This window comes from Podarcis vaucheri (genome assembly GCF_965113315.1).
Source record: "Podarcis vaucheri genome assembly, chromosome: W".
NCBI lineage: Eukaryota > Metazoa > Chordata > Lepidosauria > Squamata > Lacertidae > Podarcis > Podarcis vaucheri.
In genome coordinates, this window is record NC_138757.1 from 15,165,274 (window position 1) to 15,191,218 (window position 25,945).

At 46.0% G+C, this 25,945-nt stretch overlaps 1 pseudogene across 1 annotated transcript in view; it reads left to right on the plus strand.

Moving 5' to 3' along the window:
• Nucleotides 1–19,661, plus strand: part of LOC309523281 (cathepsin L2-like) — a 117,610-nt pseudogene extending 97,949 nt beyond the window's left edge. Inside the window, exon 8 of the transcript in view lies at nt 19,517–19,661. The product of the transcript in view is annotated as a cathepsin L2-like (transcript). The remainder of the gene's footprint in view (nt 1–19,516) is intronic.
• The last annotated feature ends 6,284 nt before the right edge of the window (nt 19,662–25,945 follow it).

Genomic DNA, 25,945 nt, shown 5'->3' on the forward strand with positions numbered 1-25,945 from the left:
GAAAAGAGTTTATATAGGACAAAAATTCAGGATCTAATCTTTTGCTTTTCCAGCCAGCAATATTTCAACTTAGGACTGCTAGCTGGGTACTTCTGTGTTGTTCTTTTAACAGTCAAAGCGAAGGAGGGACAGATTCTCTGGAAGAAACAGAAGATGTAACAAAAAAATCAGTTATTTTACATTGGGAAGATGGTAACTGAGAGGAGCCCTCCGAATTAAAATTTTTAACAATTTGGTTCGACTGTTGGAACACCGAGGTTGATCTACTAGAAGTAGATCCCTGAACAGGAAGTCTCTTCATTTCGAAATTCTTTGTACAACTTGACAGAGAAATACCCAGAGAGGGAGAAGTTGAGTCCGTCGGAGGAAACCCTCTAGCAGATTTATCATCAGGCATTAGGATGATTTTATTGATGCGTCCCATCGGGTCTTCAATCGTTTCCGCCGACGGGTCCCGAAGTGTAACATTCACAGTTGAGGGGACATCGGGGGCAGTAATTACGGAAGACTCTCTCGGGGGCATCACTTGTGAACTACTGCTATAACTGGTCGAAACTGGAGAAGATTCTAGCTCTGGCATAGATGAGTAAGTTAAAGAGGGATTTGAGTCAGGCAGGGAAATCAGAGTTTCATCCTTAGGTGTGTTGGTCGATGGATATAGATGAATGTTAAGAGAGGATGGCATAGCCTGGTCGTCTCGTGGAATAGCACTGGGGGCATTAACAACTTGAAGATTTGAGTCTTGCAAGATGGTTTTTGTTTTCAAAGTGGGGCTGAGCTGGAGAGGGTCTACCACTTCTGTCCGGTGAGCCCAAGTGGGATTGTTTGAAGCATTGTTAGTCTCTTCCTCTCTGTGTTGGACTTGCAAAAGCTGAGATTTAAGCGTGTCAAATCTTTGCATCATCACCGACTGTTCTTTCGGAGGGAGGGCTCTGAACGAATCAATAAGTTCCCTTTCATCAAGGGCAGTCTGCAGGTTTCCGTCCTCATGTATGGCTGTTTGAGAGGGTATCGAAACTGGTCGCAAATGACACACTGCAGAATCATCGCAGGAGGGTCTGGCAGTATTTTGAAGTAAAGCAGAGTCACTTGTCCTAATGTCCTCACCGCCCGGGCACCTATTTAGAAGGGGTTTGATCTTGCTATCTGAAAAAACCCTTGTTGCTACGATATCAGCCATGGACAAAAGCGTTTTCCGCCTGGCAATAATAGATGGTATCTTTTCAGAGTGAAACGCAAGTATCACCTTCAAGAAGGTGGTCTGTCGGAACAGGGGCATCACCGCATATAGGTCAATCTGGTGTTTCTTAATTTTTAAAAGTTTGCTTAAACAGTCTTTAGCCCCTTCTAGTGATGACCATCTTCCTATTTCCGACCTGACAGAAAGGCAACTTTTCTTGGGTTGCAGAGTTAATATCTGATTATTCAATTGGGAATTTAAGATATATTTAATATTAGTCTCCTTTCTTTTATCTGAATTGGGGTGAGGCAATAAGTTTTTGACCTCACAAACTGAAGATTGTGTTGTTGATTCAAGTTTTTCGACTTTCAGCAGGATATTGGATAATTGTGAAGATACCTCATCCAGCCTTTTAAAGATACAGTGAAGGGTCTTAATTACTAAGTGTAACTGCTCACAACTGGGGAACTCCCCCCTATCAGATGTTAAACCATCATCCTGTGATGAGAGTTTTTCTTTCATATTCTCCTTTACCAGCTTTACTTTTGAAAAATTTTGAGTCGTCAGAGTTGAAATGTCTTCTAAATCAATTAGAGGTAGGAAGCGATTTTGAGTTTCCACCGCAAGGCAATGCTCGGCATTGTCACTCCCTCTTCTATTCCGGTGTGACACCAACCTTGATAGTTTTGGTTTAGGGGATGATAGGGGCTCGTCAAAGTCTCTCAAGCGTTTGTTCTGACCCATACTTCCTCAGGCCGAGGATTATACGATTCTTAAGTTAACATAACATTTAACACACAAATAAGATAGTTAAGACCACCGGAAGATGGCACCGTGGATGTAAGCTCCTTGGATGGATACTAATAGTGAAGTTTTCCTCTCCACTGCGGTAAAATCCACTTACAACCTCAGTCTTCCGTGGGCGTCTCGGACCCAGTTTGCAGCTTCTCACAAGAGGAAGTATTGAAATGTGACAGCCTCAAAATGTCTAGGGGGTAGGGTGCCAAGTGTCCTGGCTCCACTGGCCTCTCTCAGCCCTCTATGACAGCAGCCTGGGCACAAACGATAACTTATTCAGGATTTAAACACCACACGGCGTCTTCCTCTTAAGCCCTCTCTCCAATTAAGATAATGGCGTTCTCTTCTGTTTTAGCGGCAGAGGCCGGCCCGCTGATAAGAGAGAAACAAGGAGCAGTCTGCAGCAATCTGGAGCAGGGCCAAATCTCTCAGAAGGTTGCCATGGCATATAGTTGCAGCAATTATAAAATGCTTCAAAGGCTGACTGGGTCAGTTAAGATAAAATATATAAAGGATTAAAAGAAGATTAAAAGAAATCCGAGGAGCCCCGGTAGGCGCGTCTTACCTCAGCGCCATTTTCCTCCACCAGTCCTCCAGAAAACGGGGAGTAAACGGCTAAGTCGAAAGAAAAGAAAAGAAGACTTAAACACAGTACCTTGGCAAGATTTTACGTTCCCGCTAGATCCTGCTGCCTTTCCGTGGCAATCTCTCGGTTTAATTTTGACTCCCCCCCCCTTTTCTGCTCCGGCTTTGAAACCCGCCTCGTACTTCATCCCTACTTCCTGGAAAGTATTGAGCTGGATGTTCCCCACCTCCTTTTCTCCCCCCTGTGTCTTGATGTTCTCTACTTTATTTACTCTCTAGGATTTAAATCCCCAGAACTTTCTTCCCCCTTCATTTGCTTTTTGTGACTGTAAACGATCCATCTAACTGGTCCCCTAGTTGTGAGTGGAGAGAGACTTCATACTGAAGAACTAAAAGGGTGAATGCAAGTAAAGCACCACTGTGTGGGGCCAGAAAGGTACTACATTGGGAAAACAAAGAAACTTCCTAAATTACAGTTGAGCGACCCCTAGGGGTGGGGGAAAAAATTCTTTCTTTCTTTTCTTTTTTTTTAGCTAATTAAGACTAATAGAAATACAAAATGAAAAAGGGGGCAGGAACGCCTGCCGAAAGGAGACCATCCAGACAAGAAAATGGGAAAGAGGGGAAGGAAATTAAGGACTATGATAACTTGATGGCTGAAATAAGGAAAGAATTTAAACACAATGAACAGTATATTGAGAAGAAATTACTGGAAGTACAGGACTCATTGAATAAGAGATTAGAAGGGGTGGTGGGAGAACTAACAGGAAAAGTAGAAGATTTATCTCTAAGATCCAAAGTACTTGAAGACTCAATGAAAAGGGTTCAAAAAGATATCAAAGAAAATAGGAAAGCTATGGACAGGATTAAGACAGAGGTGAAGGAGCTAAATAAAATACAGGAAGAGTTACTGGATAGTGTGGCGATGACTCAAATGAGACAGAAGCAATCAAACCTGAAATTTAGGGGATCCCTGAGGAACCAAATGAAAATATACGATCTAAATTGGTTAGAGAATTGGCAGTTTGGTTAGATATGAAGGAAGAAGACATAGGATATTCAGTTGCAAATATTTTTCGGATAAAAACAAAATCAGCCAAAGCCAGAGGGAAGAAACTGCCAGGAGATGTCCTGGTTATGTTTAACTCTCTGGATATGAGAAATGAAATACTAAAGTTAAACTATAATCAAAAACTATGTATTGAGGGAAAGCCAATTATTATATTTAAAGAGATTCCTTCGAGATTTCTTCGTAAGAGAGATGTTTATAAAAAAACTAACTAACCAACTGAAGAAGAACGGGATCCAATATAGATGGGAGTTCCCGGAAGGGATTTCATTCTATTTCAAGGAAAAAAGATTCAAACTATCCAGCTCTCTAGAATTGGATAAATTTGCAAGAAGATATGAGAAGGAACTGGGAAGGTTGGGAGGGTGGGAACCAGAAGGGGTGCAGATGGGGGAAGAGAGGGGTGGAGGTGAAGGAAGTGGAGAGGGAGAAGGGGAGGAAAACCTAGACGAAGAAAAAGAAGAGGAAGAGACAGATAACAAGGAACAGTAGATCTAACTTAGATTCGACCACTTACTGATTGTACATTAAAAATGACTTTAAAAATAACCTCGTGGAATGTGAACGGGCTCAACAATAAAAAGAAAAGAAAGCAAATTGCTCATGTATTGCTTAAAAAGAATCTTGACATAATCTGTCTACAAGAAACTCATGTAACAAGAAAACATAAAAAAATTTTAAGTAATAAGAGATTAGGGTGTTACCTTGTTAACGTACTTCCTCTTTGTGTCAGTGTCAGTGTCACACACACACACACCAAAAGAGAGAGAGAGATAGGGAGGATGAGAGGGGGGAATGATGTTGGGATTGAATAATTTAGAAAGGACTTAAGAAAAGGAGGTGAAGTAGACAAAAGGACAGTAAAAAAGGGGTGTTTCAGTATATAAGATCATATAGCGATAAAGTGGGCGTAGCGCCTTTGGTCCTGAGGGCAGCAGAGTACAGGGATGGGAATTGGCTGAAGAAACAGAAGGCATTAAGGGGGTAATGGGGCCCTTTGGATGTCCAGCAGTCCTTTGTTGGGCTCAAATTGTCGTTTTGTGTGTGTGTTGAATATATGCTATATGGTGATTTGTGGACCTAGTAGGTGTCTAAAGCCATTTGCACATAGTGAAATATGTTTTTATCAAGGTAATTTTATCAAGGTAGTTGTTAGACCCTGTTGATGACCAACCAATAGCATATTTGTCTGGAAAATTAACCACTACGGAACAAGGTTTGCCTCCCTGCATGTGAGCAGTAGTGGCGGCTGCCACTGACTAAAAGAGAACTGACAGGTTCACCTTTGGACAAGAAACTACGTGCGTCACTCCTCATGCTGTGCCAGCATTGGTGGACATGAAAGGAACTTATTTTTCTATCCCAAGCAGAGATGATGAAGCGCCTAGCAGCTGACTTATACTGCCCATGCACCCGCGGTTGCAGCTGAGAATTACTGAGACTCTTAACCTGGTTACCTATGGGAGAGGATGGGCCTCCAACACCTGACAGCATATATTCCAGCAGGCCTGATTTGAAGGATGAAGCAAACCCCAGGCAGTATGAGATTGGACTGCTACGATTGATCTACACCAACCCCTTCAACTCACCATCTCTCGGTGCCCTACAGACACCGCCTCACGCTTCTCCTCACCGCATCGGCTTGGCGCCCACCAGACGACCACCCTGCTGGTGCCACCCCTGGAAACTGGCATCTCTACGCACGGCAAGCGAAAATTCCAGTGTGGACTAAAAGAGGACATTTTCTTTTCTTTCCCCTTGAATGAATATGTAGCTTTGTATATTGCTTTGTGGGAGGTACCCCAGGTATTAGAAGAAGGAAGGTATTAGGAAATAGATATATATCCCTGTGCCCAAATGTTGCAGGTAGGGCTGAGGGGGGACATGGTTTTGGCCGGGATGGTGATCTTATTTCTGGCCATCACTGCGCCCACACCACTTAAGGTAACCCAGTGGCTAATGAGAGAATGGGGTGCCCGCAACACGCAGAAATGGAAGCCTATTCTGCAAAACCGAACCAATTGCACGGTCTGCACCTGGGTGTCGGAGCCAGCCGTTATACAAATGGTGCTTTTTAGGCATAAAATAAAGACACAGAGGCCAGCAATATTTCCATGGACGGAGGGCAGCTCAATTCAGACTTCTCCTCTCCTCCAGTCCTTTTATTACTACCCTTTGTTCATCTCCAGCCGCATGGCTGTTTGCCAGTGTCTCACGTTACCTACATCCGGTCCTGGCTTTAACCCACCCACAAACCAGATAGGGTTACACTGCCCAGAGGAAATACAACTCCGTTTAAGTCAATACATTCCAATGCATTGTAAATCTCAGAGTGCTGGTCAGCCGAGGTCAGGGGGCACCCTGCAATATTACTGTGCTGGTCCCGGGGGTAAGGTACCGTGATTGTAGCAGAGTCCACACGAAGAGGGGCGAGGTCCGATGCAGAGAGCCGGGCGGGGAACAGGAACGCTGGAACAGAAGGCTGAGTAGGTAGCAGGAACACCGGATGGACGGGAACAGGAGGCCGAGCAGGGAACAGGAGTACTGGATAGTCATGAACAGGAGGCCAAGCAGAGATCAAGAACACAGGAAGGTCCGAAGCCAACAACGACGTTGCTCCCGCAACCTGGGGCCGGCCTGACTGGGCTTTTATCCTCTTCTAAGGTCAGGGGCGGTCCCGACCCCCAGGAGCCCCGCCTCCTCTGGCCTTAAGGCGAGCACTCCTCCTGGGGGCAACCAGCTCCCTTCGCCTCTCTGCCCTAAGCCTCTGCAGATCAGGAGAGGCCGAAGGGTTACTGGGCCCTGGAGGAGGCTCACCTGTGGCCACTGAGTCATCCAGCACCTCTGGGGCCAGAATGGTTTCACCTGGTGCCTGCTCTTGAGTTTCCTCAGCATCTAGGCCTTGCCCCAGTTCAGCCGGCCCTGGAGGCGGGGACTCCTGTGCCGGCTGGGATTCCTCCGGATCGCTCTCAGACTCGGAATCCCAGGCCATCACACCATCCCCCCTCCCAGGCCCCCCCCTCACTTGAGGGTCCGGACCCGGCTTGCTGGGGTACGCCGCATGAAACTCTCGGATGCAGGCAGGCGCGTGGACGTTGGCCGCTGGTTCCCAGGAACGGTCCTCTGGCCCATACCCCTTCCAGTCAATGAGATACTGCAGCCTTCCCCTGCGGTATCGGGAGTCCAGAATGCGTTCCACCTCGTACTCAGGCTCTCCCTGCACCAAAACTGGCTGCGGTCGGGGACGGTTCGGGTGGAACTCGTCGGGTGGGGCCACCGGACTCAGAAGGGACCTGTGGAATACCGGGTGAACCTTCAGGTGTGTTGGCAACCGGAGACGGAATGCCACAGGCGAGACCTGGTTCACGATAGGGAACGGGCTGGTGAACCGGGCGTCCAGCTTCCGCGAAGGTCGAGAAGGGTGGAGGTGGCGAGTGGAAAGCCACACCAGGTCACCGACGTGAAGTTCCGGCCCCACCTGGCGGTGGCGGTCGGCCTGGACCTTGTACGCCTCCTTGGCCTGGCGCAGCTGCTCCATCAACAGCTGTTGCTGGGACTGGAGCTCCTGAAGCCACTCCGTCACCACAGGGACCGCAGATGCCGGCAGCACATCCGGAAACAACCGTGGATGAAAACCATAACTGGCTTGGAACGGGGTCTGCTGGGTGGACGCATTTACCGCGTTGTTATAAGCGAACTCCGCCAATGCTAGGTGGTCGACCCAGTCGTCCTGCTGGTAGCTGCAGTAACACCGGAGGTACTGTTCCAGCACCGCGTTCGCCCGTTCCGTCTGGCCATCAGTCTGTGGGTGGTAAGCAGATGAGAGACAGACCTCTGTCCCGAGGGCCTGGTGCAAAGCACGCCAAAACCGGGACGTGAACTGAACGCCACGGTCGGACACTACACGCTCAGGTAGGCCATGCAGGCGGAAGACATGCTGAAGGTACAGCTGCGCGGTTTCCTTAGCTGAGGGTACGGATGGGCAGGGGGCACAGTGCACCATCTTCGTGAAGTGGTCGGAGAAAACTAGAAGGCAGGTGCAGCCACGAGACGGGGGTAACTCCACTACAAAGTCCAAAGAGACTGTGTGCCAAGGACGTGGTGGAACCGGCAACGGCTGAAGGAGGCCGGGGGGTCGCCCGGTAGGCACCTTGGCCCGCCTGCAGACGTCACAACCAGCGACGTAGCGAGCCACGTCGGCCTTCAAACGGGGCCACCAAAACTCACGGCTTACCAGATGGGTGGTCCGATACCGCCCAAAGTGCCCCGCCGCTGGCGCATCATGGGTCATCCGGAGAATCTCAGTCCGCAGCGGCCCTGATGGGATGTACAGGCGCCCGTGGTGCAGCAGAAGACCCTGATGCGAGACCAGCCCTGGATACTGAGGGCATGATCCTTCGGCCAGTTCCCGGAGTCGTTCCTGGGCCCAAGCGTCGACCCGCTGCTGTTCCCGCACCCGAGCCTGCAGTGGCTCAACCTCCTGGGTGGCCAGGAATGCAGCTGGTGGTAGGATCGTGGTGGGTGCTGCTTGCTGAACCGTGTCTACGTTGTCTTCGGGTTTCCGGGACAGGGCATCCGCCTTCTGGTTTTGGGAGCTAGGGATGTAGCGGATCCGGAACTGGAACTGGGAAAAGAACAGCGCCCACCAGATCTGCCTTTGGTTCAGCTTGCGGGTGGTCTGGAGGTATTCCAGGTTCCGGTGGTCGGTTCTCACCTCCACCGGGTGTCGTGCTCCTTCAAGATGATGGCGCCAAACCTCAAAGGCCACCTTGATGGCCAGTAGTTCCCGCTCCCACACGGTATAGTTACGCTCCGCTGGGAGGAGCTGGCGGGAATAGAAGGCGCAGGGTAAAAGTGGCGCTTCCGGTCCGTGCTGCTGAGACAAGACGGCACCGAGAGCCGTACTGGAGGCGTCAGTCTCTACCACAAAGGGTCGAGAAGGATCCGGATGTTGCAAGATTGGCGCTCTCTGGAAACAGGCCTTCAACCCTTGAAACGCCTCCTCCGCCTCCTTGTCCCAGGAAAACGGCGTCTTGGGGCGCAGTAGTCGGGTCAACGGGGTGGTGCGGTGAGCATAGTCCGCAATGAAGGTCCGGTAATAGTTGGCGAACCCCAGGAAACGCTGTAGGTCCTTGCGGTTCCGAGGTGCCGCCCATTCTCGAACCGCTGCCACCTTCCCAGGATCCATCTGCACCCCACCTGGTGAGAGTCGGTGACCCAGGAAGTCCACTGACCGCTGATGAAACTCGCACTTGCTGAGCTTTGCATACAGACGATGCTCACGCAAGCGCTGCAGCACGGTCCGGACATGGCCTTCGTGGCACGCCGGGTCACGGGAGTAAACCAGAATGTCATCCAAGTACACCACCACGTACTTGTCTAGCAAGTCCTGGAACACGTGGTTGATGTACCGTTGGAACACAGCAGGCACGTTGCACAAACCAAAGGGCATAACCAGGTATTCGAACTGTCCGTACCGGGTCCCAAATGCGGTCTTCCACTCATCCCCGGCGCGGATCCGAATCAAATTGTAGGCACCCCGGAGGTCTAGCTTGGTGAACACCTGCGCCCCTTGCACCCGCTCCAGTAACTCCGAAATAAGGGGCAAGGGGTACCGGTCCGGGATGGTAATTTTGTTCAGGGCCCGGTAATCATGGCAAAGGCGGAGCTCCCCACATTTCTTTTTAACAAAGAGCACCGGCGCAGCAGTGGGCGAGGTAGAAGGCCTAATGAACCCACGCTCCAGGTTCTTGCGCAAGAAGTCCTGTAAAGCCTCGCGCTCTGGCTCTGTTAACGAGTATAAGCGACTCACCGGTAGAGGCGCTCCGGGCTGGAGGTCTATGCCACAGTCAAAGGACCGATGCGGCGGCAGCTGGTCTGCCCCCCGTTCCTCAAACACGTTGTGATATTCCCGGTATTCAGCGGGGAGCGTTGCAGCAACCTCCTCAGTGGGCGCAGCTGCTAGCATCTCAGTCTCAGCAGGAGAACTGGGGTCTGGGAAGTGTACAGTCCGTTTGACCCAGTCAATCCGCACACTGTGAGCCTCCAGCCAGTCCATCCCAAGCACCAGGGGGAACCGGGGCATGGAGGCAATATCCAGAGTTCGCATCTCACGGTGCTGCTGGAGGCACAGGACCAGGGGCTGGGTCTCCTGAGTGACGGCACCCGAACGCAGGGGCCGTCCGTCGATTGCCTCCACCTGCACCGGTTCTGGCTTGTTCCGAAGTGGCACCCGATGCTGGGCAGCAAAAGCAGCGTCCATATAAGAGCGGGTTGCGCCCGAATCCACCAGCGCATGGGTAAGAATCCATGGCCCTCCTGGAGGGTATAGATGTACCGGAACCATAAGGTGTTGTAATTCAATTGGTGCGGCCCCTTTCTGTGCTGTTTGGGACCCCAGGTAGCCAGGGCCATCAGCTACTGGGGTTTGGTGGTTTCCCTGCGGCTGGCGTTTCTCAGGACAGGCCCTTGCATAGTGTCCGCTTCCGCCACAATAGAGACATAGATTCCCCTCCCGACGCCGCGACTTCTCTGCGGGGGAGAGGCGTGGCCGCACTGCCCCAAGCTGCTTAGGTTCCTCCAATGACTTAGCTGGGCCCGTGGGACTGCTGGTAGACACTGGAGCCAAGAACTGGAGGTGCCGGCGGTCCCGAGCCTGACGCCGGTCCTCTAGCCGATCGTCAATCTGTAGGCTCCATTGAATAAGGGTGTCCAGCGTGGTGGGGCGTTCCATTGTGGCCAGCTGGTCCAGTATCTCATCTGAAAGCCCCTCGAGATACTGGTCCCGGAGAGCCGAGTCGTTCCAGGTCAAGTCCTGTGCCAGCAGCCGGAATTCTGTGGTGTATGCGGCCACCGTGGTCTTGCCCTGCCTCAACCGCCGAATCGCCCGGTTGGCTTGACTTCCCTTCTGGGGGTTGCCGAACGCGGCCTCCAACAGATTGCAAAACCCCCCGTAGTCTGTCAGCAAGGGGGAGTCTTGCCTGAGCAGCGGCAACGCCCACTTGGCCGCCTGGTCCTTTAACAAACTAATCAAGAAATGCACCTTGGTGCGGTCGTCAGGGAAGTTCCGGGCGCGCCCCTGAATATACAGCTCGGCCTGGGCAAGGAACATGGGAAAGCTGGCCGGGGCCCCATCAAATTTCTCAGGCAAGGCCACTGGGTACTTGCCAGAAGCCGGGGCGTCGGCCCCAGGAGCCGGTAGGGCATCCAAACGCTGCTGCAGTGCCGTAATCGCGTTACTGAGCTGCTGCACGGTGTGCCTCAAAGCCTGGTTCTCCTGGGCCATTGCCAACAGTGTAGCCGCTTGGTCGGCCATGGCCTCTGACTCTTCCCGAACGCACCCCTACGAAGGGGGAGTGCGGGGGTGGCGGGAGCAAACTGTGCTGGTCCCGGGGGTAAGGTACCGTGAGTGTAGCAGAGTCCACACGAAGAGGGGCGAGGTCCGATGCAGAGAGCCGGGCGGGGAACAGGAACGCTGGAACAGAAGGCTGAGTAGGTAGCAGGAACACCGGATGGACGGGAACAGGAGGCCGAGCAGGGAACAGGAGTACTGGATAGTCAGGAACAGGAGGCCGAGCAGAGATCAGGAACACAGGAAGGTCCGAAGCCAACAACGACGTTGCTCCCGCAACCTGGGGCCGGCCTGACTGGGCTTTTATCCTCTTCTAAGGTCAGGGGCGGTCCCGACCCCCAGGAGCCCCGCCTCCTCTGGCCTTAAGGCGAGCACTCCTCCTGGGGGCAACCAGCTCCCTTCGCCTCTCTGCCCTAAGCCTCTGCAGATCAGGAGAGGCCGAAGGGTTACTGGGCCCTGGAGGAGGCTCACCTGTGGCCACTGAGTCATCCAGCACCTCTGGGGCCAGAATGGTTTCACCTGGTGCCTGCTCTTGAGTTTCCTCAGCATCTAGGCCTTGCCCCAGTTCAGCCGGCCCTGGAGGCGGGGACTCCTGTGCCGGCTGGGATTCCTCCGGATCGCTCTCATACTCGGAATCCCAGGCCATCACAATTACAAGCCTTTACCATGGCTATGACTCCCACACCCGGGACCTCTCGCACTCTGTGACCTACATATGCTTTGGGAGGAGTACCCCTCCTCCCTGTGCCTTGGAATGAGTCCTCAGTTACGGCCCCGATTTTGGGTTCCGCCGGATTTTGGGCTGCATTAAATTTGACAGAAGGAGCCTGTGGCTTTAACACTTCTGACCATAGTGTAGCTATTCGACACCTGGCAACAGAAAGAGAGAAAGTAGCCCATGCTCCTGCCCCAACCAGGAAGGGATGGGACATGTCTTGGTTGACTGAGTGGCTTCCAAACCTTGGGTGGCTTAGAGGACTTGTAATGATGTTAATGGACTAATCTTGCTTCTTTTCTGCTCCTGTATACCCTGCTTAATGCAATGCTTGCAAAATATGATGCGTAAAATGATGTCACGAATGATTCGGCCCCAGATTATAGCAGTGACACGAGAATACCAGCCAGTACCTTGGGACGAGCCGAAAGGCTGTCCAAAAGAAGATGAGAGAATGAAGGAATGGGTTTCCCAAACCCAAAACTGACTGTGCAGGCATTTTTAAACTGCACCAAAATCCCCATTTCTCCTTAGCTAAAATGCATAAACTTTAGCCGTTGAGCAAATGCAAAACAAGAACACAGCTCTCTCCCTTATCAGTTTGACGGCAAGACTGGCCTTGACTTTACCAGTAGAACAGATACAGACATATCTTATGTTCTGACCACAAATGACGGGGACACCCAAGTCTGGGACTAACGCCAGAGCATGTTCTCGGAAGTAGTGACCTCTTGCTCCAAGATAGGAGTAGGAACAGGAATATCCTTTTATGGTCAGGAGTGCAGGAAGGAAATCCCTTTTATGGTTGAGAGTACCAGAGCAGGAACATATGTGATGTCAACCTGCATACATAGGCTGACGTGGTTGGAAGGAGGGAGAGGGTGCCTGGAGGATATAAATACTGCATGAAACTTGTCATTTCTTTGGACTTGCTGTGGACTAATCACGCAAGTGCCTTCTGCTATCCGGAGAGCAGAATAAACTCTTTCTTTGAACCAACTCGGTGTCATTTTGACTTCCTTCCTCCTGTCCCGGAGCAACGCAGACCCAATCAGTGAACTCCAATAAGGCTACATTTGTAGCATCGGATAATGTCAAGAAAAGAGGAGTGGTATTATATATAAAAGAAAAACTTGATCCAAAACTAATACATAAAGACGAAGAGGGGAGAATGATAGTAGTACAGATCACCCATCAAGGAGAAAAGATAATTGTGGTTGGGATATATGCACCCAATGACAAAAAAAACAGCATTTTATTCTGAACTAGGTAACAAATTGTTAGAATGGATGGACCAACAATTGATATTGATGGGGGACTTTAATGGAGTGGTTCTCCCAAACTTGGATAGATCAATAAGAAAACAGGAAATGAGGGAGGGCAAACTACCGAAAGCCTTCTTCGAATTAGTGGAAAATTTGGGACTAATTGATGCTTGGAGATTTCAAAACCCCACGATAAAACAATTTACTTTCTTTTCAAACCCAAATCAAAGCTGGGGGAGAATAGACCATATTTGGATTTCGAAGGAATTGACGCAAAGAGTAATTAAGACTGAAATCCTCCCACAAACCTTATCTGATCACAATCCAGTATATATGGAGGTAAAAGGAAAAGACTTTAGAACATTAAGATGGAAAATGAATGAAAATCTATTTAATGATCAAAAGATAGTAAATAAAGCAAAAGAGACAATTGAGGAATATTTTAAGTGGAATTTGAATAAAGAAACATCTCTAGAAATGGTGTGGGACGCTGGGAAGGCCATCATGAGGGGTTTCCTAATCCAGAAAAATAGCATCTCAAAAAAGAAAAAAGAGAAAAGGAAAGAAGAAATCTTATTACATCTCATGGAGAATGAAAGACAATTAACCATTAAACCAGGAGATGAAATAATAAAACAAAACATAAGGATGCTACAAGCTCAATTTTCTATGATAGTGAACCAGGAGATTGAATGGAGGATCAAAATGATGAAACAAAAGAACTTTGAATCAGCAAATAAGATAGGAAAATACCTGGCGTGGCAATTAAGAGAGAGGAAAAAACAAAACATGATATGTAAGATAAGGGATGGAGAAAGGATAGTGGAGGACCCAAAAGAGATAAAGAAGATATTTCAGAAATATTATAAGGAATTATACAAAAAGAGAAAAATGGTGGCCCGCTGGAATGCGGAGTTAACCAGGGCTATTGACTGTTTGGCTCCGAAGCGCCCTCTCCGATTGCATGGAGCCCGGACAGCCCCGTGGTTTTCCACGGATCTGAGGGCAATGAAACAATCGTTGAGACGGCTAGAGCGCCGGTGGCGGATAACTCATTCAGAATCTGACCGGACACAGGTTAGAGCTCAACGTCGAGCCTACCAAGTGGCGATAGCGACGGCGAAGAAGAATTTCTTCACCGCCTCTATTGCATCTGCAGAAAACAGCAGCAGGAGACTTTTTCAGGTGGTTCACAATTTAGCGGAACCACCTGCAACATCGGGGCCCAGTACGGGCCACATGTTCTCCTGCAATGATTTTGCAAAGTTTTTTGCAGATAAAATCGCTCAGATTTGGGAAGAAGTAGACTCCACCATGGGAGCAGGACCGGGGCGGGAGAGTGCTAGAGTTCTGTCTAGTCAAATTGAGTGGGATCAATTCCAATCTGTTACCTCCGAGGATGTGGACAGGCTGCTTGGACGAGTGAAACCAATCACCTGTCTCCTGGATCCTTGCCCATCCTGGCTTATAAAAGCTAGCCGGGAAGGGCTGGGCGATGGGCTTCGTGGGGTGGTGAATGCTTCCCTCCATGAGGGAGCCTTCCCAGACCCGCTGAAAGAGGCGGTTATCAAACCGCTTCTTAAAAAAAAATCTTTAGATGCGGCCACGATGGCCAACTATCGCCCAGTCTCAAATCTTCCATTCCTGGGCAAGGTGATTGAGCGAGCGGTTGCCGAACAACTCCAGGCACACCTGGAAGAAGCGGACCATTTGGATCCCTTCCAGTCAGGATTCAGGCCTCATCATGGGACTGAAACTGCCTTGGTCGCACTGGTTGATGATCTCCGGCGGGCTAGGGACAAAGGTGAGAGCTGTTTCCTAGTTCTGCTGGATCTCTCAGCGGCCTTTGACACCATCAACCATAACATCCTTCTGGACCGTCTAGAGGAGCTGGGAGCTGGGGGCACTGTCATACAGTGGTTCCGCTCCTTCCTCCTGGGCCGTGTCCAGAAAGTGGTGGTGGGGGATGAGTGTTCAGACCCCTGGGCTCTCACTTGTGGGGTGCCTCAGGGTTCTGTCCTCTCCCCCATGCTTTTCAACATTTACATGCAGCCGCTGGGAGAGATCATCAGGAGGTTTGGGCTGGGTGTTCATCAGTATGCGGATGATACCCAGCTCTACCTCTCTTTTAAATCAGAACCAGTGAAGGCGGTGAAGGTCCTGCGTGAGTGTCTGGAGGCGGTTGGAAGATGGATGGCGGCTAACAGATTGAGGTTGAATCCTGACAAGACAGAAGTACTGTTTTTGGGGGACAGGAGGCGGGCAGGTGTGGAGGATTCCCTGGTCCTGAATGGGGTAACTGTGCCCCTGAAGGACCAGGTGCGCTGCCTGAGAGTCATTTTGGACTCACAGCTGTCCATGGAGGCACAGGTCAAATGTGTCCAGGGCAGCTGTTTACCAGCTCCATCTGGTACGTAGGCTGAGACCCTATCTGCCTGCGGACTGTCTCGCCAGAGTGGTGCATGCTCTGGTTATCTCCCGCTTGGACTACTGCAATGCGCTCTACGTGGGGCTACCTTTGAAGGTGACTCGGAAACTACAACTAATCCAGAATGCGGCAGCTAGACTGGTGACTGTGGGCGGCCGCCGGGACCATATAACACCGGTCTTGAAAGATCTACATTGGCTACCAGTACGTTTCCGAGCACAATTCAAAGTGTTGGTGCTGACCTTTAAAGCCCTAAACGGCCTCGGTCCAGTATACCTGAAGGAGCGTCTCCACCCCCATCATTCTGCCCGGATGCTGAGGTCCAGCGCCGAGGGCCTTCTGGCGGTTCCCTCATTGCGAGAAGCAAAGCTACAGGGAACCAGGCAGAGGGCCTTCTCGGTAGTGGCGCCCGCCCTGTGGAACGCCCTTCCAGCAGATGTCAAAGCGATAAACAACTACCTGACATTCAGAAGACATCTTAAGGCAGCCCTGTTCAGGGAAGTTTTTAACGTGTGATATTTTACTGTATTTTCGGTTTTTATGGAAGCCGCCCAGAGTGGCTGGGGAGGCCCAGCCAGATGGGCGGGGTATAAATAATAAATTATTATTATTATTATTATTATTATTATTATTATTATTATTATTATTATTATTATTATTATTATTAAAATAGATGGATAATGAGATAGAAGATTACTTGAAAAAATACCAATTGCAACAGATCACGACCGAAGAAAGAGAATATCTAAATCAGACAATTACAGAGGAAGAAATTAGGAAAGCAATAAAAAAAATGAGAACAGGAAAAGTGCCGGGGCCAGATGGTATCTCGGCTAAATATTATAAAATATTAAGTGATCAACTTTCCCCAGTGCTATGTGAAGTCATGAATAATGTATTAAAAGAAGGGAGAATTCCAAACACCTGGAAAGAAGCGTATATCACCTTAATCCCTAAAAAAGATACAGATGGCTTAGAGGTAAAAAACTATAGACCTATCTCGTTATTAAATAATGCCTATAAACTATTCGCAGACGTACTGGCGGAAAGGTTAAAAAAAGTCTTAAATAAAAGAATCCATAAAGACCAAACGGGTTTCCTCCCGGGGAGACAATTGAAAGACAACGTAAGAAATGTGATAGACATTGTTGAATATTTGGATAGTAGAATAGACAAACAGGCGGCGCTGATCTTTATTGATGCCGAGAAGGCATTTGACAACGTCTCCTGGCGTTTCATGAAGGAAAATTTAAAAACAATGTAAATTGGTGAAGGATTTAGAAAAGGTATTGAGGCTATTTATCAAGAGCAAAATGCCAAATTTATAATAAACAACAATATATCGGAGGCTTTTGATATTGCCAAAGGGACTAGGCAAGGCTGTCCCTTATCCCCTTTGTTATTTATAACAGTGTTGGAAGTGTTTAATAAAAGGTTAAGGGAGACACCAGAGGTTAAAGGAATTAAGGTAGGAAGTAAGGAATTCAAAATAAAAGCATTTGCAGATGACCTGATATTAACATTGGAAGATCCTAAGAACAGTCTACAAGAAGCCTTACAGAAACTAGAAGAATTCGGAAAAGTGGCAGGTTTCAAACTTAACAGGAATAAGACCAAAATGATAACAAAAAATATAACCAAGGAAGATATAGTAGAGCTAGAACAAAGGATGGGAATTACGGTTGCTAAGAAGGTAAAATATTTAGGAGTGTGGATCACAGCAAAAAATATAAACTTATACAAAGATAATTACGAGGCTACTTGGAAGGGTGTCAAGAAAGATTTAGAAATCTGGGAGAGATTGAAACTTTCCTTCTTAGGGAGGATTTCGGTTATTAAAATGAATGTCCTGCCCAGAATGTTATTTTTGTTTCAAACTATACCAGTAATGAAATGACTAAAACAGTGTAAAGATTGGCAAAGGATCTTAGCGAGATTCATTTGGCAGGGGAAAAGATCATGAATAAAAATGAAAATATTGGTAGATAAAAAAGAAAGAGCGGGGTTTTCTTTACCAGATTTGAGTTTATATTACGAAGCGGCTTGTTTAACGTGGGTGAAAGACTGGATAAAGCTAGAGAATACTGATATCTTGGATTTAGAGGGCTTTGATAACAGGTACGGGTGGCACTCGTACCTGTGGTACGAAAAGGTGAAAGTTCATAGAGGCTTTCTAAATCATATAATTAGAGGACCATTATTTCAAGTATGGGAAAGAAATAAGAACCTGCTGGAAAAGAAAACTCCATGGTGGATCTCACCAATAGATGTCTTAACTGTCAAAAAAACTAACATGGAAGGGGAAAAAGCCACCTATGAAGAACTTATCAATAAAACTGATCAGGGCATAAAACTCAAGCCCTATGAGGAGGTAAAGAATGTACTCACGGGGTGGCTGCAATACCATCAAGTGAATGATATGTTAAAAGATGATAAAAAGAAACTGGAATTTGAAGATAAAAAATCTAAATTTAATTTGGAAGTCATAGAAGGTAAAAACAAAACATTATCTAGGATGTATGACCTCTTACTGGATTGGTATACAAAAGACGAAGAGGTGAAGGAGGCCATGATAAAATGGGCCATAGATATTGGTTACAACATTGACTTTGTAAAGTGGCAAGAATTCTGGAATGTAAATATGAAATTCACGGCGTGTACGGCACTAAGGGAGAACCTCTGGAAGATGATTTATAGGTGGTATCTCACACCAGTGAAATTGGCTAAGATTTACAAACTGAAGATTAAGAAATGCTGGAAATGTGGAGAGGGGGATGGTGAGTTCTATCATATGTGGTGGACATGCAGGAAAGTAAAAGGCTTTTGGGAACTGATTTACAACGAACTTAAAAAAAAATTTAAATATACTTTTCCCAAAAAGCCTGAAGCTTTCCTGCTAGGAATAGTTGGCAAGGAAATCAAAAAAGAGGACAAAAATCTGTTTCTATATGCCACAACGGCCGCTAGAACTATGTTAGCCCAAAGCTGGAAAACGGAATTAATACCTACTATAAATGACTGGCAGATCAAGATGATAAATTATGCTGAACTAGCTAGAATAACAGGAAGACTAAGAGACCAGGATGACCAGAAGTTTCATGAAAATTGGAACAAATATCTGACGTATATAAGAGACAAGTACAGAACTTGGATGACTTTGGCAGGGTTAGAATAACTCTAACAGTGTTGGGCAAATATGTAAAGGAGATAAAACACGTAACTTTAGAAATTATCTGATACTTACCAGTGAAGTGAAGGGAAGTCCGAGGCTCAGTGGAGCCTAAAATAACTGTGTACTATATATATGATTCTTGTAACAGCTATGGTATATGCAACTTATGTAATCTAGACTGTATATATGTATAATCAATGGAAAATTAATAAAAATGTATAAGGAGGGAAGGGGGGGAAAAAGAACGCTCCCTTATGCAAATAGAATGTTCATTCACAAAATACACTGGCTACTTATCCGGTCTACTCGTACAAGGGACGGGGCACAGAGAGGGGAAAAGGCACCGTTATTTTGGGGGTTTGGGTTTTGTGTGGTGCTTGGTGCAATACAGTGAAGGGGTCAGGGGATCTCTGCAGGGCCGGGCGCCCTTGAGGTCATCGCCTCGAGCCCCCCCGGAGTCCTCACTGAAAACAAGACTTCACATATATGCCCCCCCCTTCTGTTCCATAACAATTTAAAGAAAAATTATAGTATGATGAACTCGCGAGCAGGATTTGAGATATGAGCAACAGAAGTAATTAGATTATAATACTGTGGTTATGATTTAATAGAAGAGAGGGTGTAGCAGAAGGAGAAAAACAACTCCTCCATGGAAAACTGTGGGAAGCAGATAAAAAAAATCAAGAAAAGATGAAATTGTGTTTTGATTGTATATGCTAAACATCTGGAAACTTAACAAAATATAATTTTTAAAAAGAGATTTCACCCCCTTAATTATATAAAGTGGTATGGAAATGAAAACACTACTATTACTACTACTGACAATATATAGCAATGATGGTGATAATGACTTTGAGGGTTTGGGGGGCTTTTTTTTTACAATCAAGTGGTATATAAATTGCATGAAATAAAATAATGTACTGATCCCTCCTTTCTCTCTCTTTCTCTGTCAGCTGGTCTGAGAAATGGGGAGAGCAAGGCTACATGCGATTGATGAAGGGCACTGGCAATCACTGTGGCATAGCCAATCAAGCCAACTAGCCCGCCCTGTAAGCGTCTCAAGAGCCAGGATCCCACCCCTCCTGACCTGCCCCACCTGAACCTTCTCAGGTTTGCACAGCTATAATCCTCAGTTGTTAAACATGCAATTTCACGGTCACCGAGAAAAGCTGAAATTGCAAAGGAAATCATGTACTATTATTACCTGCTGGGCTTCTTGACTCTGCCCTGTTCCTTAGTTGTTGTTTTTAAATGTCTGTGTCCTGCATATAATTCTGATGCACACATTATCCTTGTACTGCTTTCTATTTGGCAGCGACAACCTGCATTTTGTTGCCTTATTAAATAAATGTGGAATTCTGAAATGCCTGTTGTTGCCGGAAACTGTCATGAACTGCTTGGGGAAAGTGGCAAATGAATATTTTAATAACTCAGTCGGTAGAGCATGAAAATCTCAGGGTCATGAATTTGAGCCCCTCATTGGGCAAAAAGATTCCTGCATTGCAGGGGCTTGGACTAGACTCTATTATAAATGAATGCCATCTGATTGATACAGAATTTGACCACACTTGGATTTCCTACACCCACCTACACACCCTGGGGATGTTTGGAAGTTAACACTTAGTTAACAATGCTTTTCTAGCACTTGCTGTATTTCAGTTTGACATTGTGTGTGTGTGTGTGTGTGTGTGTGTGTGTGTGTGTAAGTGCTTCAAGCAAGGTGAACATATCATGAAATGTGGTCCAGCTACCACCAGAGCAGCAGGGCCACAGGTTTATAACTGGATTCCTCTACAAACAGTATGGCCTTTCTACATTGAGGACATTGTTCTTGCTGTCTATCCTGACATGTTATGACATAGAATTGTAGAGGGACCCCGAGGGTCATCTAGTCCAACCCCCTGCAATGCAGGAATCTCGACTAAAGCATCCCTGACAGATGGCCATCCAACCTCTGCTTAAAAACCGCCAAGGAAGGAGAGCTCATCACCTCTCGTGGGAGTCTTTCACTGTCAGAAAGTTCTTCTTGATGTTTAGTTGGAATCTCCTTTCTTGTAACTTGAAGTCATGGGTTCGAGTCCTACCTTCCAGAGCAGGACAAAACAATCTTGCTGCATCTTCCATATGACAGCCCTTTAGATGTTTGGAGATGGCTCTCATATCTCCTCCCAGCCTCCTCTTTCCCAGGCTAAAGATACCCAGCTGCTGTTGGGATATTTCCGTTCCACCTTAAAAGGGAGCAGGCTTTGGGAGTCACAGAGTCTGCGCATGTCCTATTCACAGGATGTTTATGTTCTGCTGTTGTTTCCTTTCGATTCCAGTTAGTCAGAGACGCTGACTGAGAATGGACGTGTTTTCTTTTGTTCTGTTCTACGCTAAATAAAGTCTGTAAATATGCTAAATATGCTCTTCTGCGGTGCAGCTTTCGGCTGTGTTTCTGCTGATAAACATTGTGCACAAGCCTGGAATGTGGCTAGGAATTTCTAAGGCTTCATGCCGCTAACTGCTGGATCTGCCTGTCTACGGGAGATCGATGGACGTCCGGCATCACGGCTTGGGCCATGATGGACTATATCTCCCTGGCAGTTTCCCAACAACAAGGTTTCGGGCCCAGATTCATAGCACCTACAGGAGAGTAAAAGCTGCAACAGACTGCGTCAGAGAGGTATGTTGCGGGGAAAGCGAAAGAAAGGGAGGCTTTTCTGTTTTACCTCGGACGGAGCCTTTGATCTCCGGCAAGGCTTAATTGGCCTGGGAGCTGCGCCAAAGAGGCTTCGTGATTAATGGCTGCCAAGATAAGGAGTCTCTGAAGTTAAATAAAGGCTCACGGCTCAAATAAAAGCTGAAATGGAGTTTTTCCAAGCTTATGGAGATACTCAGTGTCCTAAGTTGGATGGGCAGAATTATGAAACCTGGGCAAAATGGTGTGAGAGTTTGCTGCGTCAGTTTGGGGTCTGGCATGCCGTATCTGAGCCCCCTCCGGTTCCTCTGACAGAGAAATGGAAAGGCCATAATTCGAAAGCGATAGACGTAATAGTCTTATCCGTATCTCTTGAGGAAATTAAGACGCTGGCTGGCAACACCACTGCACGTGGAATGTGGAATGCTTTGAAAAAGCTCATTTGCCAGTAATCCCAGCCCAGAGTTTGACTGCATCGGAGGTCCTAGCTGTTTCCCAGAATGCGAGTGAATGCAGGGATGCTGAGGGCACCGGTTGCAAGCTGCAAGGGGAGCTGACCGTCACGTCATCCCAGGCAGCATTCCAGCCTCCAGGGGGAGCCAAGGAGTCGGCAGCTGAGAGCTCTGTTTCTCGTGAGAACCAAGGCCATCGCCTTTGCAGAGGCCGGAAAGGCAAAGGTAAACAAAGTCAGATGCCTGCAGATGGCCAGGAGCAGAGGGAGGGTGAAGAGCCCACGCCAGGGAAAAACAAAGCGTTGTTTGCTGGCACAGCTTCACCAAAGGCTAAAGGCACGTCTGCTGACCAGAAGCAGGGGGGCAAGCTGCAAAAGCCCACGCCAGTGGAAAGCAAGGTTTTTTTTTTGTTTTTTTTAATAAATGCTTTTTATTAAGTTTTCTTCACCACACACATCCAAGGAAAAAACACAACCAGTACACATTAAAAAGACATTAAAAAGAAAAAAGAATTAGAAGAAAAAGAAAAAGAAGAAAAAAGAAAGAGTACATACAGACAGTTTGCTAATAACAACTTCCTTCCCTCCTGATTTCGGATTTCTACCTTTAATGATTTCTTTATACAGCTGGTGTAGATTTTTAGTTTGTAACATTGGAAGATTTAGGTCAGACCTACTGTAGTTGGTAAGTTACTAAGATTTCCTTCAATGTATACCATAAATTTATTCCAATCTTCTTTTAACTTTGTGTTTTTTTGATTTCTAATTCTTTGCGTCATTTTTGCCATTTCTATAAAGCCATAGAGTTTCAGTTGCCAATCTTTCACCGTTGGTAAAGTTGAGTTTTTCCAATTTTGGGCAATTAACATTCTAGCCGCGGCTGTTGCATATTGGAACAGGGTTTTATCTTTTTCCGGTATTTCTTTTCCCACCATCCCTAGTAAAAAGGCCTCTGGTTTTTTGGGAAATGTGAATCTAAATATTTTTTTTAATTCATCATATATCTGATTCCAGAATTTTTTTATTCCCTCACACGTCCACCACATATGTATAAAGTTCCCTTCATTTGTTTTGCATTTCCAGCAGGCCTTGTTACCGGTCTTATACATCCTATTTAGTTTTTCTGGGGTTAAGTACCATCTGTATATCATTTTTTCTAAGTTTTCTCTAATTGCAGCACTTGCTGTAAATTTTATTCCCTCACTCCATAATTTTAGCCATTTCTCATGTTCTATATTGTGTCCCAGGTCTCTTGCCCACTTTACCGTAACTTCTTTAATTTCTACATCTTTTGTATCATGTTCTAGTAAAATATTATACATTTTGGATAGTAACTTAAACTTACTTTCAATTATTTCAATTTGGAATTTTGATTTCTTCTCGCTCATTCCTACTTTCTTGTCTTCCGTCCATCTTGCATTAATTTGATGATAATGTAGCCAACCCTTCAACTTTTCTTTCAACTCCTCGTACGGTCTTAATTTCCAACCTTCATGGGAACTTGTCAGTAGATCTTCATATGTTAAGCTTTGTTCATCCAAATTTGTTTTTTTAAATGATAAAATATCTGTTGGGGACAGCCACCAGGGTGTTTTGGGTTCTAACAGTTTTCTGTTTCTTTCCCAGACTTCATATATTGGACCTCTGATAATGTGGTTCAAAAAGCTCTTATGTACTTTTCCTTTACTTGACCAAAGGTAGGCATGCCAGCCCAACCTGTTTTCTACCCCCTCAAGTTCCAGTAGATCCTTGTTTTCCAGAGTTATCCAATCTTTCACCCAGCATAAGCAGGCCGCTTCATAATACAATCTTAGGTTGGGTACCGCCAATCCTCCTCTCTCCTTTCGATCTGTAAGTAGTTTGTATCTGATCCTTGGCCTCCTTCCCTGCCATATAAACCTTGAGAGGACTTTCTGCCAGTCTTTAAATATTTTAGTCCCTCTAATAACCGGAATATTTTGGAAAAGGAACAACATCTTAGGGAGAATATTCATTTTTATTGCCTCCATCCTGCCGAGCCACGAAAGGTTTACTCTATTCCAGACATCCAGGTCTTTTTTAACTTTATTCCAGGTCGTTGTATAATTATCTTCAATTAAGTTTATATTTTTAGGAGTGAGCCATATACCTAGATATTTTATTTTCTTGGTTACTTCAATTCCATGTTGTCTCTCTAGTTTTTCTTTTGTCTCATTTCTCAGGTTCTTTGTTAATATCTTGGTCTTTGATCTATTCAATTTGAATCCTGCTAGTCTGCCATATTCTTCTAATATTTCCAACGCCTTCTCGATACTCCTTTGCGGTTCTTCTAAAGATAACATCAGGTCGTCTGCGTAAGCTTTTAGTTTAAACTCCCTTGATCCTATTTTAATTCCTCGGATGTCAGATGTTGATCTTATTATGTTTGCCAGGACTTCTAATACTATAATGAATAATGAATAAAAGCGGGGAGAGGGGACAGCCTTGCCTGGTTCCTTTTTCAATTTGGAATGTATCTGTAAGAATGTTATTTATCACCAGTTTAGCCGATTGTTTTGAGTATATTGCCTGTATTCCTTTCAGAAATTCTCCCTCTATCCCCGCTTCTTCCATGGTCTTTAGTAAAAACGTCCAAGAGACATTATCAAACGCTTTTTCTGCGTCTATAAAAATCAAAGCCGCTGGTGTATCGTTGTTGATTTCCAAATATTCGATTAAATTTATGGTGTGTCTCACGTTGTCTTTCAGGAATCTATTCGGTAAAAAGCCTGCTTGGTCTTTGTGTATTAGATGTATCAGGCATTTTTTTAATCTGTTTGCCATAATATCGGCATATATTTTATAATCGTTGTTCAATAGAGATATTGGCCTGTAGTTTTTAATGTACATTTTATCTGTGTCCGGTTTTGGGATTAATGTTATAAAGGCTTCCCTCCACGACTCAGGTATTTTTCCTCCCCTTAAGATATTGTTCATGGTATCACAGAGCGTCGGTAATAATTGATTTCCTAGAACTTTATAATATTTAGCCGAGAGACCGTCCGGGCCTGGAGCTTTTCCAATTTTCATTTTTTTATAGCATTCTGTACCTCTTCTATACTAATGGGTTTATTTAATTGGAATCTTTCTTCCTCTGTAATGGTCTTCCCTTTATGTCTCTTCAAATATCTGTCTATTTGTGTTGTATCCTCTTCCCCTTTCTTATATAGTTCCTCATAAAACTCGAGAAACTTCTTTCGTATTCTTATTGGGTCTACTATCAGATCTTCCTCTACTTTTATTTTGTTTATCGTATTCTGCTTCTGTCTTTTTCTCAGTTGCCAGGCCAAGAATTTCCCTACTTTATTCGCTGACTCGAAATATCTTTGCTTCATTTGTTTGATTTTCCATTCAATTTCTTGACTCGTCAGCATCGAAAATTGTGTTTGTAGGATTTTTATTGTTCGAATACTTTGCTCGTCCTTCGGGTGATCTATTAATTTTTTCTCGTACTCTCTTAGTTGCTTAAGTATTTCTTCCTTCTTCTGCTGTCTTATCTTCCTCTTATAGTTATTTTGCTGAATAAATAAGCCTCTTGCTACCGCCTTACTGGCGTCCCAAACCACTTCTATGTTTATTCCTATATTCAGATTCAAGTCAAAGTACTCTTTTAAGGTAGTTTTGGCCTTTTCAATGACGTCATCACTTTCTAATAGATATTCATTTAGTCTCCATCTGAAACTTCCATGTGTTGCACCTTTAATTTCTAAAGTTATCAAATTATGATCTGAAAGTGTTCTTGGGTGGATTTCACAGCTTGTTGCTCTTAGGGTGAGTGTTCTCGAGGTCCAGATTTGATCTATTCTGCCCCAACTTTTATGCACTTCTGAAAAAAAGGTGAACTGTTTTTCTGTTGGGTGCAGATGTCTCCATATGTCTATTAGGTCTAGGTTTTCTTCCAGATCTTGGAAAGATTTCGGTAACTTTCCTTGATTTCGTTTTCTGTTTTCAGTTTGTCTGTCAATTTCTGGTACCGGCACCGCGTTGAAGTCTCCCAGTAGTATCGTCTTGTTGTCATCTAAATCTATTAGGGCTTGTTCCAATTTCTTAAAAAACTCAGGTCTATTTGTATTTGGAGCGTATATATTAACTACATTAATCTTTTCTCCCTGGAAGTTGATTTGAACCCCTAGTATCCTCCCCTCCTCATCTTTATATATCATTTTTGGTTCCCATTTTTCCTTCACATATATTGCCACTCCTTTTTTTTCCTCCTCCGTAGAGTTTATAAAT